The following is an 18,227-nucleotide window of genomic DNA, read 5'->3' as shown; positions in this document are numbered from 1 at the left end:
TCTATCTACTACATTAAGGTGAAAAAAATCCTTTAACTTAAAATTAACCTTAGAAAGTGGCTTTCATTAATTTGTTTCCCATAGCTAGATGTTATTTATCTTATGGTGTTTCTATAAAGACTAGAGAAGATAATTCCTTCCTGGGTCCAGTGCCTGGCCGTCACGTGCTTACCTCTCTCCTCCATGGTAAGCGCATATCCAATTCGACTTCTTCAGCTTGGAGTCTTACAGGTCTCCACGTCAACAAGGCCATCACTAGAACTCTGGCCTCCCCCAGTCACCCCACACCACCACCAGTCCAACAACTTCACAGTCATCCTTGAGACCCCACTTCCTATCATCCCACATCCAATTTTTAGCTGGTACTGTAAACCGTATCTCTAAAACAGACCCTGAACCTTTCGCTTTTCACCATAAGCACTCTGGTCCAGGTCGTCAGTCTGACCTGGTTGGATTTTTCAAATGGCCTAACTTGTTTCCTGTTCCTACTCTTGTACCTCCACATTCCATTTGATCTGGAGCAGCTGAAGTGATCTTTTCAAAGCACAGATTGGATCACATGTATCTCATGCTGAAAACCTTAAAGGCTTCTCACTGTCCTTGGAACGAAGTCTGAACTTCTGGCACCTGGCTCTTCTCTGTGCTAAGCATCTGTCTCAGCCCCTGGGTTCTCTACATCCCAGGTACACTGGCCTCTCCTCTGCTCCTAGAACACACCAAGTCCATCCTTTTCTTTGCAATAGCTGGTGTCTTTGCGTGGAAAGTGTGTCTCCTGGAGCTTTTCATGGCTGACTCCACTTCATCTGTTAGGTTTCACCTTGAAGCTCTCCCTCCTCAGCTTCCCCTCACTGCTCATTCCAAGGTGACCTTGATGCTCCTACCCAGGTTACTCCATATCATGGCACACAGTGTTATGTCTCATAATAATCGGGAGTGCTTTTTGAGCACTTAGCATTTACCATGTACCAGGACCTGTTCTAAGTGTTTTGTGACTATTATCTCATTAATATATCAATCACATAAGGAGATACCATCATAACCTCCATTTTACAAATGAGAAAAACAAAGCATAAGGTAATCTGTCCAAGGTTACCTGGCTACAAACCAATTGAAAATGATCTTATTTACTTTATTCTGGAGAGCTAGCCCCTTGTCTGTTTTGTTCATTGCTCTATATTCCTAAACCCAACATGAAGAGGTGCTCCATAATTTTGTGATGCCTAGCAAGCACTCAGTAAATGAAGGTAACACGGTTACCTCATCATCACAGAATGTGCCACATGAAACACCTTGTGTGATAGTGGGGCACAGCTAAGAAGGAGAGAGACCTGACATCAGCTTCCATTCAGATTTATGCAGTGCTTGGCTGTCCTACCTAACCCTCCCTGCCAGGTATGTAAGTAAGGGGATGCCTAGGGAGGCAAACAGTGGAGCCTGCAATCCCCAGGGCCCTTCTTCCTTGATAAACACCACAGGACTGGCTTGGCCATGTGGCTAAGCTTGGGTGTGAGGTGGAGTGACTGCTAAGGACCAGCCACCAGCACTCCATCTTCACAGCAGCCAGGACAGACCGAGGGTGGAATGCAGAGGTTCCAGGACAGACTGAGGGTACAGCCCATAGGTTCCAGAAATGTGAACACCACACCCTATGCCTCTGTTGACACTGTTTAAACAGTGTGTAGTTAAAAAGCATTTACATGTCACTAACTATATGAATGACCTCAAAAAGGTGTATCTAGTTGAACAAAATGTAACATAAAAAGACCCAATCTCTAGTAATATTCTACAGTCATGATCAAATATAGCTGAATTTCTATTTCATGAGGGCAGGAATGAAAGTCTTTCCATTTTGAATAATAGTGTTCATATTAAAGCTTTTGAATACACAGTTTAGGTTTTTCATGGCAAATGCTTTTTTGTGTATATAATATACATAGGAAATATTCCACTAACTATTGAGTTGCAGCTTTCTCTAAAACAGAAGGTGCAGTCAGGCACAGTGGCTCATGCCTGTAATCCCAGCACTTTGGGAGGTCAAGGTGGGAGGATCACTTGAGCCTAGGAGTTTGAGATCAGGCTGGGCAAGATGATGAAACCCCATCTCTAGAAAACAACAACAAAACACTAACCAGGTGTGGTGATATGTGACTTAAGTCCCAGCTACTCTGGAGGCTGAGGTGGGAGGATTGCTTAAGGTGGCAGACTAAGGCTGCAGTGAGCTGTGATTGCACCACTGCACTCCAGCCTGGGTAAGAGAGCAAGACTGTCTCAAAACAAACAAATAAAAAATTAAAAGAAATAAAATAGAAGTTGCAGTTATAGAAGTATGGCAAATACTACAGAATGCAGACTAGACGGTAAATAATTATACCTATTAATCATCTGAATATTACAATATTCAGACTTTAGATTTGGACTGAATTTGACTTAAAATACATTCAGTTAAAAAAAAAAAGCATCCCACAGTTGTGTAGGTATTATTCATGTTTTAAGGCCTTTATAAACCTCGACAGTTATCTAGGTATAAGAAGTTAGCTGAGAAGACTAAATATACTAACAATGATTTTCAATGCAGTAGAACAAAGTAGAATCAATTAAAATAATCCTGATTCAATACATAAGAGTCCATATGCTAGAATCCATATGTATGATTAAGATCTTTATAATTTCCCAAATTTGAAAAATATTGCAATATCTGTACATGTTCCTGCCTTCTATCAAATCCCATTTTTTTCCCCCTTTATTTATTTAGACACAGGGTCTCACTCTGTTGCCATCATGGCTCACTGCGGCCTTGAGCTCCTGGCCTCAAACGATCCTCTTGCCTCAGCCTCTCAAGTAGCTAAGACTACAGCATGTGCCATCATGCCCAGCTAATTTTTAAATTTTTAGTAGAGACGGGGTCTCACTTTGTTGCCCAGGCTGGTCTCAAACTCCTGGCTTCAAACAATCCTCCTGCCTCCCAAAGTGCTGGGATTAAAGGGATAAGCCACTGTGGCCAGCCCACAGTTGCTTTTCAACCTTCCCTAAAGTTTCCTCTTTTATTGGTGAGCTTTTTTGAATACAAAAAACATTAACACTTTAAAAGAGTTTATGACAGGTGCCGAAGAAGTCAGCGGGGCTGTCCTGACCTATAAATCCTGGGCCTCAGAGTGCGGGTTCACTCACTGGCCTCACAAAGCAAGCACATGTCGAATTCTTTTTTTTTTTTTTGAGACGGAGTCTTGCTCTGTCACCCAGGCTGGAGTGCAGTGGCGTGATCTTGGCTCACTGCAACCTCTGCCTCCCGGGTTCACGCCATTCTCTTGCCTCAGCCTCCTGAGTAGCTGGGACTACAGGCGCCCACCACCAGGCCCAGCTAATTTTTTGTGTTTTTAGTTTACTTTTACTATGTTAGCCAGGATGGTCTCGATCTCCTGACTTCGTGATCCGCCTGCCTTGGCCTCCCAAAGTGCTGGGATTACACGTGTAAGCCACTGCGCCCGGCCACATGTCGAATTATTGACCCACAAAGTCCCTGCTCCGTATACACAGTGTCCACCTTCACAGCATCCTCAACCAAGGCCTTCAATGCAAATCCTTGAATGCCAGGGCTGCTCCCACACATTGCAGAGCCCACTCTGGCTGGAATACCATGCCAGGGCCTGAGGCTCTGCACAGCTCTGTTGCCACTGTTAGTCTCTATCAGGATGTAAGCAGGTGAAGCGTACCTTCCCAGAGTGCTGGCTTTCTTCCCTCTGCTCAGTTCACCACTGAGCACCCAGAAGTTTAGGGAATTCAATGTTGTCTCAACCAGTTCTTATGCATGGTGGGCTGGGTAAGATGCAGCAGTCAGCTGGGCTTCTGTGTCAGGCAGTATGTGGCCAAGTTTCCCTGCTTCAGTTGGTCTATCCCTTGAGTGTTCATCCTCCTCCCTGGAGGCTGCAGGGGAGCCCAGCAGCACTCCAGTCACATGTGGCATTCCTTCATGCTTGTGTTAGTACCACCACCTTTTACTTAAGTTTCAAGAACTGTTAAAGCTTAGCATTATTACTGTAAGTACTTACTACCCACTATCATTAAACATAATTTGTAATGGCCATACTGTTTTAAAACGTCTCATCTACAGTAGGCACTCAAGTAAATGCATCAAATTGAATCTTGCTTGAGATATAGAGCAGGAATGAATAACAAATCTTGTATCACAGAAATACAAAATATTCAAAAATAACACAAGTTCATGCTTGGATACAGAAAGGAGTACAGAGAAAAGTCAAAATTGATTAGTCTGGCTGGGCACAGTGGCTCACACCTGTATCACCAGTGCTTTGGGAGGCCAAGGCTAGAGTATGGCTTGAGGACAGGGGCTGGAGGGTGCCGTAAGCTATGATTATGTCACTGCACTCCAGTCTGTGTGACAGTGAGATCTTGTCTCTAAATAAAATGAACTTAAAAATTAACTAATCTTATTTATTTACTTTCTTAGTGTTTGCAATATCTATTTGCATTAAGATTTGCTTATTTAAAAACATTTTAAAGTGTACCTCAAATATACATACCCTTTTTCAGCATCTAATTAAAAATTTCCTTTTAAAAATCACAGCTCGGCCGGGTTTGGTGGCTCACGCCTGTAATCCTAGCGCTTTGGGAGGCTGAGGTGGGCAGACTGCCTGAGCTGAGGAGTTCGAGACCAGCCTAGGCAACACAGTGAAACTCTGTCTCTACTAAAATACAAAAAAAAAAAAAAAAAAAAGCTGGGTGTGGCAGGGTGTACCTGTAGTTCCAGCTACTTGGGAGGCTGAGGCAGGAGAACTGCTTGAACCCTGGAGGTGGAGGTTGCAGAGAGCCAAGATTACGCCACTGTACTCCAGCCTGGGGAAAAGAGCGAGGCTCTGTCTCAAAAACAACAACAAAAAACAAACAAAAAATCATAGTTCAATGGTTGTAGTGCAGAGCATAACATTTTACACTTTTAATACTTATTCCCAAGTAATACATATAAAAATATTTGGACTTTGAATTCTTTTAAAAAGGCAGAACATTAAGTTAAAGGACAAAACATTTTTTCCTCACACCACTCTCTATCTTTTTATATGCTACATTCTACAGCTAATGGCATTCTAAAATGAAATTTTAGGACTGTGGGACTTTGGTGTTATTCTCTGCTTTGTTCATATGTTTTTACTTCTCTCTTCCTAAGAGTTCTTTCTAACTCTTTTGGTGGATACGAAGGAGTCCAATCGTCTTCTATGGGCCTTCCTAACTCCAGAGGCCAGACAGCATAGTCTACCCATCTCAGGTTCCCCTGTGACTTGGGACCTGTCAATCAGAGCAGAGGGCCTAACTGTGCTACTTCTGCCAGCAGGCATAACATTAACAAAAGATCTCAGGGTGTTGGCCAAGAGCTCTGCAGCATTAAATGGCAGGAATGGGGACATCTAGTGTGTTGATTCAGCTTGCAGCCCACACTAAGTGGTTCGAAAGCTGGAAGGCAACAGCTTCGGGGGTCATGCAGTTCCCTTCTGTCGGCTGTGGCTCTGAGGATGCAGGTGAGCTGACTTGCCATATTTCTGGTTGTACTAATAGAAGAGGCAGCAACTTCCACAGCAGTGTTGCTTAAAAGTCACTTAAAATCCATTAATAAATCTCTCTCTCTTTTTTTTTTTGGTCACCCAGGCTGGAGTGCAATGGTGCGATCTTGGTTCACTGCAACCTCTGCCTCCCGGGTTCAAGTGATTCTCCTGCCTCAGCCTCCCGAGTAGCTGGGACTACAGGTGTGCAACAGTAAGCCCAGCTAATTTTTGTATTTTTAGTAGAGAGGGGTTTCACCAAGTTGGCCTGGCTGGTCTTGAACTCCTGACTTCAAGTGACCCACCCGTCTCAGCCTCCCAAAGTGCTGGGATAACGGGCGTGAACCACCTCACCTGGCCAATAAATCTCCTGTTTAAGTTAGATAGTAAAGATTTGTCACTGAGCCTGACACATTCAATATGTAGTCAAATATGACAATTTCACATCAACATTTGATATGTGGAAGTGAAGTTATAGGGTAAAGGAAGGCCAGACACTCTTCCCTAGATAAATCAACAACTACAACGTAAAAGTCAAAAACAAAATCATGAACAAATCCAACAATTTGGTGTCCATTTTTATCAAGAAATAATGGATCTCTCTGAGAGACAAGTGAAATAAGGAGTGAACCATTTCACTTACCTAGTCGAGAAATCCCTAGAGAGCAGACTTAATTAATGTGCTGCACTGAGGTATTTTAATATATATTCATTGTTACGACTTATGCAACAAAACATTTTTTATAATGTGTGAAGAACTACAGAACTTCTCCATGGGAGTCACACATACAACAAAGGAGTACACATGGATGATTCCACCTTCCCTCCCATGTACTGTCAGTGTCATTTTACCAAAGACAGCTATAACTAGAACATTCCTTAGCTAGCATACCAAACTTTTATAAAAACAGAAATTCTGAGGCTAAAAGAAAGCTTTTACTATTTGACAATTGGTAGTTAAAATACCTAGTTCCTATCTAGCCAAACAATATTTTAAGAAGTATTTGAGAATGCACATTATTTCAATACCATCATCACTGATCATAGAAACCATGGTATCTAGGCACCAGAGACTCATAAAAAGAATGGTAAATCATTCAGAGAGCCTTATTTTGAACAGGAATCGTTCATGCAGATGATATCCTGAAATGATTTAGATTATGTGATAATGCTGGCATGTAGTTAAGAAGCCTGGAGAGGAGATAAAGGAAGAGTGAGGCCCATCAGGGATCTGGAATGGCACAGGGAGTTACTGAGAATGACAGAAGTCCTCACACTATCTCATCCAGAAATACTTCATGAAGGCAGTAAATGATAAAAGTATTGTCTGTGGAGATAGGATACCAGTGATATTGAAAAATGAGCAACAGGAAAGAAATAGCAAATTAGTAAACAACTAAAGTCTATGTATAGAACAGTTTTGAGAAAAGGACCTTGTCCTGGGGCTATAGAAGCTCTCCCAGTAGCAAGAGTTACATATCAAACATTCCACAACAGAGCATTCATACTTCTAAAGCCTCTATTTGGCCATGACTACCAATGCTAGTATCAACTCTATGGTTTAAAATGCATTTGGGCTGGGTATGCTGGCTCACGCCTGTAATTCCAGCACTTTGGGAGGCTGAGGGAAGAGAATCTCTTGAGTTCAGGAGTTTGAGACCAGCCTGGGCAATAGTGAGACCCCGTCTCTTTTTTAAATAAATGAATAAATAAATAAATAGCACTTGTATTTCCTTCATCTTCTTGTACCTCTTGGTGTCCAATACCATTCTTGAAAAAAGGGAGCCAGGTCTCCTTGGAAAAATGGCTGATTCCAGGATGAGCACAGACAATATACAAGATGAGCCTAGAACATCTTATAGTGCCAGAGAGTAAAGAAGTACTCAAATAAAAAAAAAACAAAAAAAAAAAAGAAAATGAAGGAGTACTCAAAACAAAACAAAACAAAACAGAACACTCAAAATTATGGGAGTATAACAAAGGGATATAGACATCAACTGAAATAACTCCAAGGGAAAAAAACTGGAACAATCTGAGCGAAAAAATAAAATAGTATTGGATTACAACTCAAAGTGTAAAATAAATATGCACAAGTCCATAGTGATATAAATAATTGAACAAAAAAAGGAGAGAAGAGACAAATCTCACATGCAGAGGAATTCCAAATAACGGCTCCACCATCATAGAAGGGGATCAGAGCTCTCTGTTCCTCAGATGTACATTGTGTATGATGGCTTCCTTCCAAAGACTTCAGGATGGAAAGGAGGAAAAAGTACAGTAACTTCATAGTGCAGGAACCTGACAAGTACTACCTCAGCCAGGTGATCAAGGAAAGCATCAACAGCAAGAACTCGTGTTGACAGTGTGTACACTGGATATGACATGATGAAAACTGTACTTTATCCTGTGGTCTTCCTCCTAAGAACACATAACTCACATAACTCCAATCTCATCATATGTAATACATCAGACAAAGTCCAGTTAAGGAGGTTTCTTTCTTTTTTGAGAAAAAGTCTTGCTCTGTCGCCCAGGCTGGAGTGCAGTGGCACCATCTTGGCTCATGGCAACCTCTGCCTCCTGGGTTTAAGCAATTCTCGCACCTCAGCCTCCTGAGTAACTGGGACTACAGGTGTGCACCACCACGATTGGCTAATTTTTTGTATTTTTAGTAGAGAAGGGATTTCACCATGTTGGCCAGGCTGAACTCTGGGCCTCAAGTAATCCGTCTGCCTTGGCCTCCCAAAGTGCTGGGATTGCAGGCGTAAGCCACTGCACCCAGCACAGTTAAGGAGATTCTACAAAATACCAAACACTCCTCAAAACTGTTAAAGTCATAAAGAAGCCTCAAAAGTTGTGACATCCAAGAGGAGTCTGAGGAGACATGGCAACTGAGTATAATGTGGTGTCCTGAATGGGATCCTGGAGCAGAATTAGGTAACACTAGGTAAACACTAAGGAAATGTGAATAAAGTACTTTAGTTAATTAAAAAATCACATCTACATGCTTTCCAAAAGTAGAATATATTTGTGTTGGACATACTATTTGAGTCGATGTCGACAAAGGTAAATGTCTGTCGATTCCAGCATCCCTCACCCTCCTGCGGAGGCCCCTGGTTGAGATTTGGTAATCAATACCCTCAGAAGGAACAGTACTCTCATGACAGGCATGATTATCTTACTGTACTGTCACTAGTAAATGTTTCCAAATAGCTGCAATTTTAGACAATCTCTTTCTCTTTTTTTTTTTTTTTTGAGACAGGGTCTTGCTCTGTTGCTTAGGCTGGAGTGCAGTGGTATGATCAAGGCTCGCTGCAGCACTGAACTCCCAGGCTCAAGTGATCCTTCCACCTCAGCCTCTCAAGTAGTATTTTTTTCTTAGAGATGAGGTCTCACTATGCTGCCCAGTCTGGTCTTGAACTCCTGGGCTCAAGTGATCCTCCAGCCTTGGCCTCCCAAAGTGCTAGGATTACAGGTCTAAGCCACCTTGTCAACCAACTATCTCATTTCTTAGTACAGGCATACCTTAGAGATACTGTGTGTTTGGTTCCAGACCACTGCAATAAAGTAAGTATCACAATAAGGCAAGTCACACACATTTTTTGGTTTCCCAGTGTATATAAAAGTTATGTTTACACTATACTATAGTCTACTAAGTGTGCAATAACATGTCTCAAAGAGTACATACAATAAGAAAACACTTTATTGCTAAAAGATGCTCATGACCATCTGAGCCTTCAGTGTTTTGTAATCTTTTTACTCATAAAGGATCTTGCCTCAATGTTGATGGCTGCTGACTGGTCAGGGTGGTGGTTGCTTAAGACTGAGGTGGTGGTGGCATTTTCTTAAAATAAGACAACAATGGGCTGGGTGCAGTGGCTCATGCCTGTAATCCCAGCACTTTGGGAGGCTGAGGCGGGTGGATAATGAGGTCAGGAGATTGAGACCATCCTGGCTAACACAGTGAAACCCCATCTCTACTAAAAATACAAAAAAATAGCCAGGTGTGGTGGTGGGCGCCTGTACTCCCAGTTACTTGGGAGGCTGAGGGAGGAGAATGACATGAACCCAGGAGGCGGAGCTTGCAGTGAGCCAAAATGGCGCCACTGCACTCCAGCCTGGGCGACAGAGCAAGACTCTGTCTCAAACAAAAACAAAAACAAAAGCAAAAACAAAAAACAACAAAAAGATAATGATGTTTGCTGAGATGACTAACTCTCTTTCATGAAAGATTTTTCTATAGCATGCGATATTGTTTGACAGCATTTTAACCACAGTAGAACTTCTTTCAAACTGGGAGTTAATCCTCTCCAACCCTGCCTCTGCTTTATCACCCATGTTTATGTAATATTCTAAATCCTTTATTGTAATTTTAACAGTGTTCACAGTATTTTCACCAGGAGTAGATTCCATCTTAATAAGATACTTTTTTTGCTCATCCATAAGAAGTATCTCCTCATCCCATTCAAATTTTATCATGAGATTGCAGCAATTCAGTCACATCTTCAGGCTCCACTTCTAATTCTAATTTTCTTGCTATTCTACCACATATTCAGTTCCTTCCGCCACTGAGGAAGTTCTGAAGTCCAGAACCCCTCAAAGTCATTCATGAAAGTTGGAATCAACTTGCAAACTCCTATTAATATTGAGATTTTGACCTTTTCCCATTAATCATAAACATGGCTTTTTTAAATTTTAAATTTAGGGGGTATATATGCAGGTCTGTTACATGGGTATATTGCGTGATGCTGAAGTTTGGGCTTCTAATGATCCCATCACCCAAGCAATGAATATACTATCTGATAGGTAGTTTTTCAAGCCTTCCCTCTGTGGTTGCTTCCCCACTTTTGGAATCCCCAGAGTTTATTGTTCTCTTTGTGTCTGCGTGTACACAATGTTAACTCCAACTTGTAAGTGAGAATATGTGGTGTTTGGTTTTATGTTTCTGCATTAATTTGTTTAGGATAATGGCGTTCAGGTGCATCCACATTGCTGCAAAGGACACAATTTTGTTCTTTTTTGTGTTTGCAATGACTGTTCCTAATGGCATCTAGAATGGTGAATTCTTTCCGAAAGGTTTTCAATTTACTTTGTCCAGATCCATCAGAGGAATCCATCAGATTCATCATAAGGCTATATAGCAGTTACAGCCTTATGAAATACATTTCTTCAATTACTCCTTTATCCATGGGCTGCAGAATGAATATTGTGTTAGCAGGCATGAAAACAATATTCATCTCCCTGCACATCTCCATCAAAGCTCTTGAGTGACCAGGTACATTGTCAGTGAGCAGTAACATTTTGAAAGGAACCTTTTTTTTTTCCCTTTCTGAACAGTAGGTCTCAACAGTGGGCTTAAAATATTCAGTAAACCATGCTGTGAAAAGGTGTGAGGGCATCTAGGTTTTGTTCTTCCATTTATAGAGCACAGGCTGAGTAGATTTAACATTATTATCATTATTGTTTTTCTTTAGAGACAGGGTCTTACTCTGTCGCTCAGGCTGGTGTGCAGTGGCACAATCACAGCTCACTGACTTGAACTCATGGGCTCAAGTGATCCCCTCGCCTTAGCTTTCTGAGTAGCTGAGGCTACAGGTACACAACATGATACCTGGCTAGCTTTAAAATTTTTTTGTAGAGATGGGGTCTCACTATGTGACCCAGGCTGCTCTTGAACTCCTGGCCTCATGGCATTCTCCTACCTCAGCCTCCCAAAGTTCTGGGATTACAGGCACGAACCATCTATGCCCAGCCCGATTTAACATAATTCTTAAGGTCAGTAGGATTTCTGAAATGGTAAATGGTTATTTGCTTCAACTTAAAGTCACCAGCTACATTAGCTTCTAAGAAAAGAGTCAGCCTATCCTTTGAAGCTTTGATGCCAGGTATTGACTTCTCCTCTCTAGCTATGCAAGTTCTAGATGCCATCTTTCTCCAACAGAAGGCTGTTTTATCTGCATTGAAAATCTTGTTGAGTGCGGCTATCTTCATCAAGTATCTTAGGTAGGTCTTCTGGGTAACTTATTGCTGCTTCTCTATCAGCACTTGCTGCTTCACTCTGCACTTTTATGTTATGGAGATGGCTTCTTTCCTTAAACCTCATGAACCAACTTCTGCTGGCTTCATACTTTTCTTCTAAAGCATCCTTATCTCTCTTAGCCTTCATAGAATTGAAGAGAGTTAGGATCTTGCTCTGGATTAGGCTTTGGCTTAAGGGAATGTTGTAGCTGGTTTGATCTTCTATCCAGACCACTAAACCTTTTTTCATATTAGCAATAGACCTATTTTGCTTTCTTATCATTTATACATTCACTGGAGAAGCACTTAATTTCAAGAACTTTTGCTTTGCAGTCACAACTTGGCTAACTGCTTATTTTATTCTTTTTGAGACGGAGTCTTTATCTGTTGCCCAGTCTGGAGTGCAGTGGCGTGATCTCGGCTCACTGCAAACTCCACCTCCTGGGTTCATGCTATTCTCCTGCCTCAGCCTCCTGAGTAGCTGGGACTACAAGCACCCGCCACAACGCCTGGCTAATTTTTTGTATTTTTCAATAGAGATGGGGTTTCACGGTGTTAGCCAAGATGGTCTCGATCTCCTGATCTCGTGATTTGCCCGCCTCAGCCTCCCAAAGTGCTGGGATTACAGGCATAAGCCATCGTGTCTGGACAACTTGGCTGTTTAATGCAAAGGTCTAGCTTTTGTTCTGTCTTGGCTTTTGATACGCCTTCCCCACTAAGCTTAATCACTTCCAGTTTTTTATTTCGAGGCCACTGGAAGCTTACTGACTTGTCTCATTTTAATATTGTTGTGTCTCAGGGAATAGGGAGGCTACAAAAGAGGGAGAGAGATGGAGGAACATCCAGTTGGTAGAGGAGTCACAACACACACATTTGCTGATTAAATTTGGCACCCAATATAGGTGCGGTTGGTGGTGTCCTGCAACAATTACAATAGCAGCATAAAAGATCACTGATCACAGATCATCATAACAGATAATAATAATGAAGGAATTTGAAATATTATAAGAATTACCAAAATGTGATAGAGACATGAGGTGAACACATGCTGTTGGAAAAATTACACTGATATAACTGCTTGATGCAGGGTTGCCACAAACCCTCAAGTAGTAAAAAAAAAAGCTCTATCTGCAAAGTGCAGTAAAGTGAAGCATAATAAAGTGAGCCATGCCTGTATAGCATTCACAAATTACTGCAAAGCTTTTCTGACTAAAGTTCTCTACATATAAGGAAATAGTTACCTTTGTGGGTGGGTTTCCTTATACAAAGCTACACAAAAAGCCAACATGTATGTCTGCCCAATTTTCACCCACTGGGAAGCAGGTAAGCATGTCAGCTTTCTCCTTCCTCCCAGAGTTCAGAAGCACCTTCACCCAAATATCCTCTTCTTAGGGTAATCTGTTCTTTTTTTATTTTTTTAGAGACAGGGTCTTGCTATGTTGCCCAAGCTGGAGTACACTGCCTATTCACAGGCACGATCATAGGGTACCACAGACTCAAACAATTGCTTCAAGTGATTCTCTGACCTCAGCCTCCTGATAGATGGGACTACAGGTGCCACTGCGCCTGGCCAGGGCAATCTGTTTTTTGATGCTTGGTTATAGTTCTTCCACAGTTTATTTTTTAAAATTTTGAGGGTACATAGAAGGTGTATATATTTATGGGGGTACAAGGGATATTTTGATACAGGCATACAACACTTAAAATAGTCACATCAGGGTAGACGGGATATCCATCACCTCAAGCATTTATCCTTTCATTGTGTTACAAACAAGCCAATCTAATCTTTTAGTTATTTTATTTATTTATTTTTGAGACAGAGTCACTCTGTCACCCAGGCTGGAGTGCAGTGGCGTGATCTGGGCTTACTGCAACCTCCACCTCCCAGGTTCAAGCGATTCTTGGGCCTCAGCTTCCCAAGTAGCTGGGATTATAGGCAGGTGCCACCATGTCCAGCTAATTTTTCTATTTTTTTTTTTTTTAGTAGAGACAGGGTTTCACCATGTTGGTGGCCTCCCAAAGTGCTGTCATTATAGGTGTGAGCCACTGCACTCAGCCTGTTTAACTATATCTTTGTATCTTTGGACCCATTAACCATCTCCCTTTCCCCCAACCCACAGTTCTTTTTAACTGACAACACAGCAAAGTTTAGGACTCCACTCTCAAGAAAAGTGTTACTTGATCATACAAATACTTTACTGGGGCCAGGTCATCAATCATTACAGCCAGATATATGAGATGCACTGGTGAAATCTGGATGGTGAAAAACTTTCTCCAGCTGTTCAATTCTCCATTCATTTCTGTGGAGGCAGTACGCTACAAAGCAGAAAACAAATGTTCTGTGGAAGCTAAGTCAGCAAAGGTTGCCTGGCCCAGGCGTGAGAGGATGGTGTGGGTACAGGCTCTGAGCCAGGGGAATAGGTTGCACTGCTCAATGACAGCTCGCCTTCCCACTCAGCCATGGTGGGCAGGGGTACCACAGCCAGGCCTGGGCCAGGTGAGCAGGGTGTCCTCTGGCTCTTGGGCAGTGCAGTGCATGATGCTACAAAAACACAATGGCTTTAATGAACACCCTTACTAATTTCAGGGTCTCTAAAGAGTGGAGGTTTTCCACTGGAGGAATTCAGTGAGTCAGAATATTGAGTTTCCTTTCTCATTTTTGTATTTGGAAAAGTTCTTTTTTCATTTTTTTTAAAATTTGTTTTTTTGAGATGGATTCTTGCTCTGTTGCCCAGGCTATAGTGCAGTGGTATGATCTTGGCTCACCACAACCTCTGCCTCCCGGGTTCAAGCCATTCTCTGCCTCAGCCTCCTAAGTAGCTGGGATTTACAGGCACCCACCACCATGCCCGGCCAATTTTTGTATTTTTAGTAGAGACAGGGTTTCACCATCTTGTCTAGGCTGGTCTTGAACTCCTGACCTCGTGATCCACCCACCTTGGCCTCCCAAAGTGCTGAGATTACAGGCGTGAGCCAGCATGCCCGGCTCATTGTTTTTAAAGTTGCATTGAGGATCTAACTAGACAGGACTCATGGTTATTCTTTTTTTTTTTTTTGAGACAGGGTCTTACTCTGTCACTCAGGCTGGGGTGCAGTGGCACTATCTTGGCTAACTGCAGCCTCAATCTCCTGGGCTCAATCCATCCAACCACCTCAGCATCCAGAGTAGCTGGGACTACAGGCATGCACCACCATGCTCAGATAATGTTTTTGTATTTTTGGTAGAGATCAGGTTGTGCCATGTTGCCCAGGCTGGTTCTGAATTCCTGGGCTCAAGCAATCTGCCCACTTGAGCCTCCCAAAGTGCTGGGATTACAGGCAAGAGCCACCAGACTCAGCCTCAAGGTTATTTTTAACTTACTAAGTTCATTATGCTGTTTTCAAGCGGTAATACTGCCCTGTACTTTGAATATACCTAATAAACATTAACTGAGGGTGATGAGGAATGCAGACAGTAAACAGTATCTCCCACCCCCACTTCCTGAGTGTCTGCCCAGGTTGCCCATGGTGGTCTTGAACTCCTTACCTCAAGCAATCCTCTTGTCCTGGCCTCCCAAAGCTACCATGCCGGTTTTTTTTTTTTTTTTTTTCTCCAATCATTTCCATATCTAGTCTTCAAAAAGAAAAAACCTAAATCTTTCCATATCCTTTGTATGCATCAGGTGGCATGGCCTGGAGGCCCAACAGCATCAGGTGAGAACATTCTCCTTGGTTCATGGCCCTGTTGCTTCTGTTGCCATCCCCCTCCTATGCAGAAGACTGTAGTCCTTTCCTGGTTACCCACACAGTCAACAAATGCAGGAGGTGACAAGGAAACACTTCCACTGACTTCTTTCCTTCATCAGAGTCTCAGATGACTGGCTTTTTGTTTATAAAATAATATGCAAATAGTATTAATTTGCCTAACTCCTGATCACAGACACTTATCATGACAGCCAGGTTTCTCACAAGTTAAGCTGACAGATAAATGCTCATGCCTCAAATGAAAGTATTACTTGTATTTTTCAATTCTGTACTAGTGGTGGTTTCCATTAGAGTGAATGAGAATAATTCTTTTTGTGCTGTTACCAGTGTTTGTCACTGTTCTACTGAGCATAGAATGTGAAATAAGTTGGATGCTACATTTATAGAGGCAAATTGCCTCATGCCCTTGTTGGCTTGAAGGCGCAGAGGCAGACAGACCTGATTTCAAGTTCCAGCTCAGCTTGGGAGCTTCTGCTGCAGGCGCCTTGGCTGTTTCTTCTGAGCAGTGGGGAACTCACCCACCCTTGGAGATACCGTCCTCTCCAGAACTGCTGTGCAGCATGCCCCTGAAAGGCCAGCTACTGGAGATTTTGTGTGCTTTATTCATTAGTTCCTCAAAAAAAACAAAAGACAAAAAAACAAGACTAAACAAAAGACAAAAACCAGGCACTTGGGATCTCGCAGTTTCTCAACCAAGCTGCCTTCTTTTCCCCTGAGTATGTAACTGAAATGCTGCGCACTGGGAATGAGGACCATTAGAGTTTGCCGACATTCTTTGGCTAAGAACAAAAAAATGTTTTATGATTTCAATTTAAAATAAATATTATAAAACAGACTAGAAGATAATATGCAAAATAATTATACAGGAAGCAGAATTAGAATAGTATTTCTATTTTTGCAAATTTTGAAACCTATAATGGCACTATATTGATTTTATCATTTAAAATTACATGAAAAATACTAATGACCCAGGCTGTCACATTATTTTATGCACAAGATGGGCTGTGAGTGCAGTGAAAGGGTGTGATGTTGAGCAATGTTGCTTGTATTTTGAATTTTGCCAAGCCTAGCCCAGGCCTGGGTACCATGTGTTAACTCTCAAATTTCAGAGTAGGTGAAACTGCAGTTTGTTAGAAGAATATGAAAGGGTAGTTCAACTCAGTATTTCACTCTCAGTAGGGTGAACCACAGTACAGCATGTGTCATGATTAAATTAAAACGTAAGTATTTTTTATAGTACATAATGAAAAAGGTTGTGAAGAACATGTTTCCTAGCCACCCCTCCCCCCGCCATTTCTCTAAAAATAGTCCATTCCAGAGGGTTTAACTGAAAATATGTTCCATTTGGGTGCTGGGGAGGGGGATTCGTGTGCAGAATTCTCTTTTACATCTGTGACTCCTGCAAAAATATCTGGCAGTACATTCAGTTCTATGTCTTCAAGCCTCGCAGGGCCAATTTTAAAATATTATTATAAATGCTCATAGTTATCATCACCTAACTGATCTAAAGCAGTAAAACTGTTAGCCTTTTGGTTTTCTCAGACCATCCCGAGGTAAGGGTTGAATTCTGAATGTTGGTCTCATTAGAAAGACTTAGTTTGTTAGATAGTAAATTTCATTATAAATGAAGGAGCTGTATTTCACTGGCCTTCCAGAAAATAAACTACCATTATAATTTGTATGTTGATTCTCTGAATTTCTGGTGAATAGTGAACTCTGAAGAGTCAAATAATTCTTTATCACCTCTTCCTTCCTCTTTTATATGTCCCAAATAAATAAAATCTAAATCTGTTTTAGAGACATACATTTCCTCTTTCACCATTTTCTCTGATACATTTATTGTGATGATTGATAAATCCAGTACTTTTCTGTGTTGCTTTTTAGTTTGAATATATTCAGTAATATTTGTGTGGTTTTAGAATTCATTTATTAATGCATGCCATATGCAACCACCAGAAGGGAAGACCCAGTTGACTGTCAATAAAGCCTCAGTTCTTACTTTGAAGAACTGTAAATTGACCCTAAGACAGATTTTTCTAAAAACCTATTGTCACAACCAAGGGCACAGAGAATGCAAAGTCTTAAACTAAAGACTGCAATCTTTCTTTTCTCCATTGTTACAAAGCCTTGGGGTAGTCACAAGTTTGGGTCTAGGGTGCCCGTCTGCCCACTTCAGAGTCAGAGGATCACTGGGTTGCCTGAGGCAGGGCAGAGACTTGGAAAGAGAAAGGGCTTATTTTCTGCTTCTACCATCCAGTGCCTACATGAACTTTGGGAGTGGTCAGAGATGAGGGCCTCAGCCTCTTCACCGCTGTCTCTCTCCGTCCTTCCCTCCAAGGCCCTCATCCTGGCCTCTGCCTGCCTCTTCCCTCAGGGTGCTGCGGGCTGTTGTTGAGTTCTTGCTCTCACAGTCTGTAGGTTGCCCTTTAAGAAGGCCTGGGATTCAGTGTGACAGGGGTACTGTGACTTCTGCCCAGGTTGTAGCTTTTACTTTCTTGAGTCAACAGGGCATAACAAATGGATGTCGTCTATATCCCACATGAACAAGAACCAGGCACGTCAGAACAGCCATACAGGTGCATGGTAAGACCACAGGGGGCTACAGGTCATGTGGTATTTTCTGAGTAAGGAGTTAGAACATTTGACCTATGCACACCTGTAAAGGCTGGGATGACAGCCAAGGCCAATGTGTGGGTAACTCAGACAAGCTACAGGTCCTCTTAAGTCCTACTGCCCTGGAAAGGCCAACTATGCTTCTCAGAAGGCAGCTTCAGATCGCCCAAGATGGATGAAGGGAACTGCATCTATTACGTGGACAGTAAACAGTAGTATTTATAGCAATGGAAAGTTCTAGGTCAAAGCACTTCACACATTTCTTTAACACTCTAAAACAACGTGTATAAAGTATATTATTCTGTC

General features: G+C 42.0%; 1 protein-coding gene across 9 annotated transcripts in view; it reads right to left on the bottom strand.

Annotated features, from left to right (window-relative positions):
• The window catches only part of SPIDR (scaffold protein involved in DNA repair), a 499,470-nt gene that overhangs the window by 93,628 nt on the left and 387,615 nt on the right, over positions 1-18,227 (bottom strand). Inside the window, exon 1 of one of the 9 annotated variants that reach the window (XM_033203536.1) lies at positions 3,711-3,957. The exons of the other annotated variants lie outside the window; for them this stretch is intronic. The gene's annotated coding sequence lies outside the window, so the exon portion shown is untranslated. Of the gene's footprint in view, positions 1-3,710; positions 3,958-18,227 lie in introns of those variants that run through there. 9 annotated transcript variants of the gene reach the window in all.

This window comes from Trachypithecus francoisi, unplaced genomic scaffold, assembly GCF_009764315.1.
Source record: "Trachypithecus francoisi isolate TF-2019V2 unplaced genomic scaffold, Tfra_2.0 Lachesis_group7, whole genome shotgun sequence".
NCBI classification, from domain to species: Eukaryota; Metazoa; Chordata; class Mammalia; order Primates; family Cercopithecidae; genus Trachypithecus; species Trachypithecus francoisi.
The sequence above is the reverse complement of the archived record's forward strand: the minus strand, read 5'-3'. Positions and strand labels throughout refer to the sequence as shown.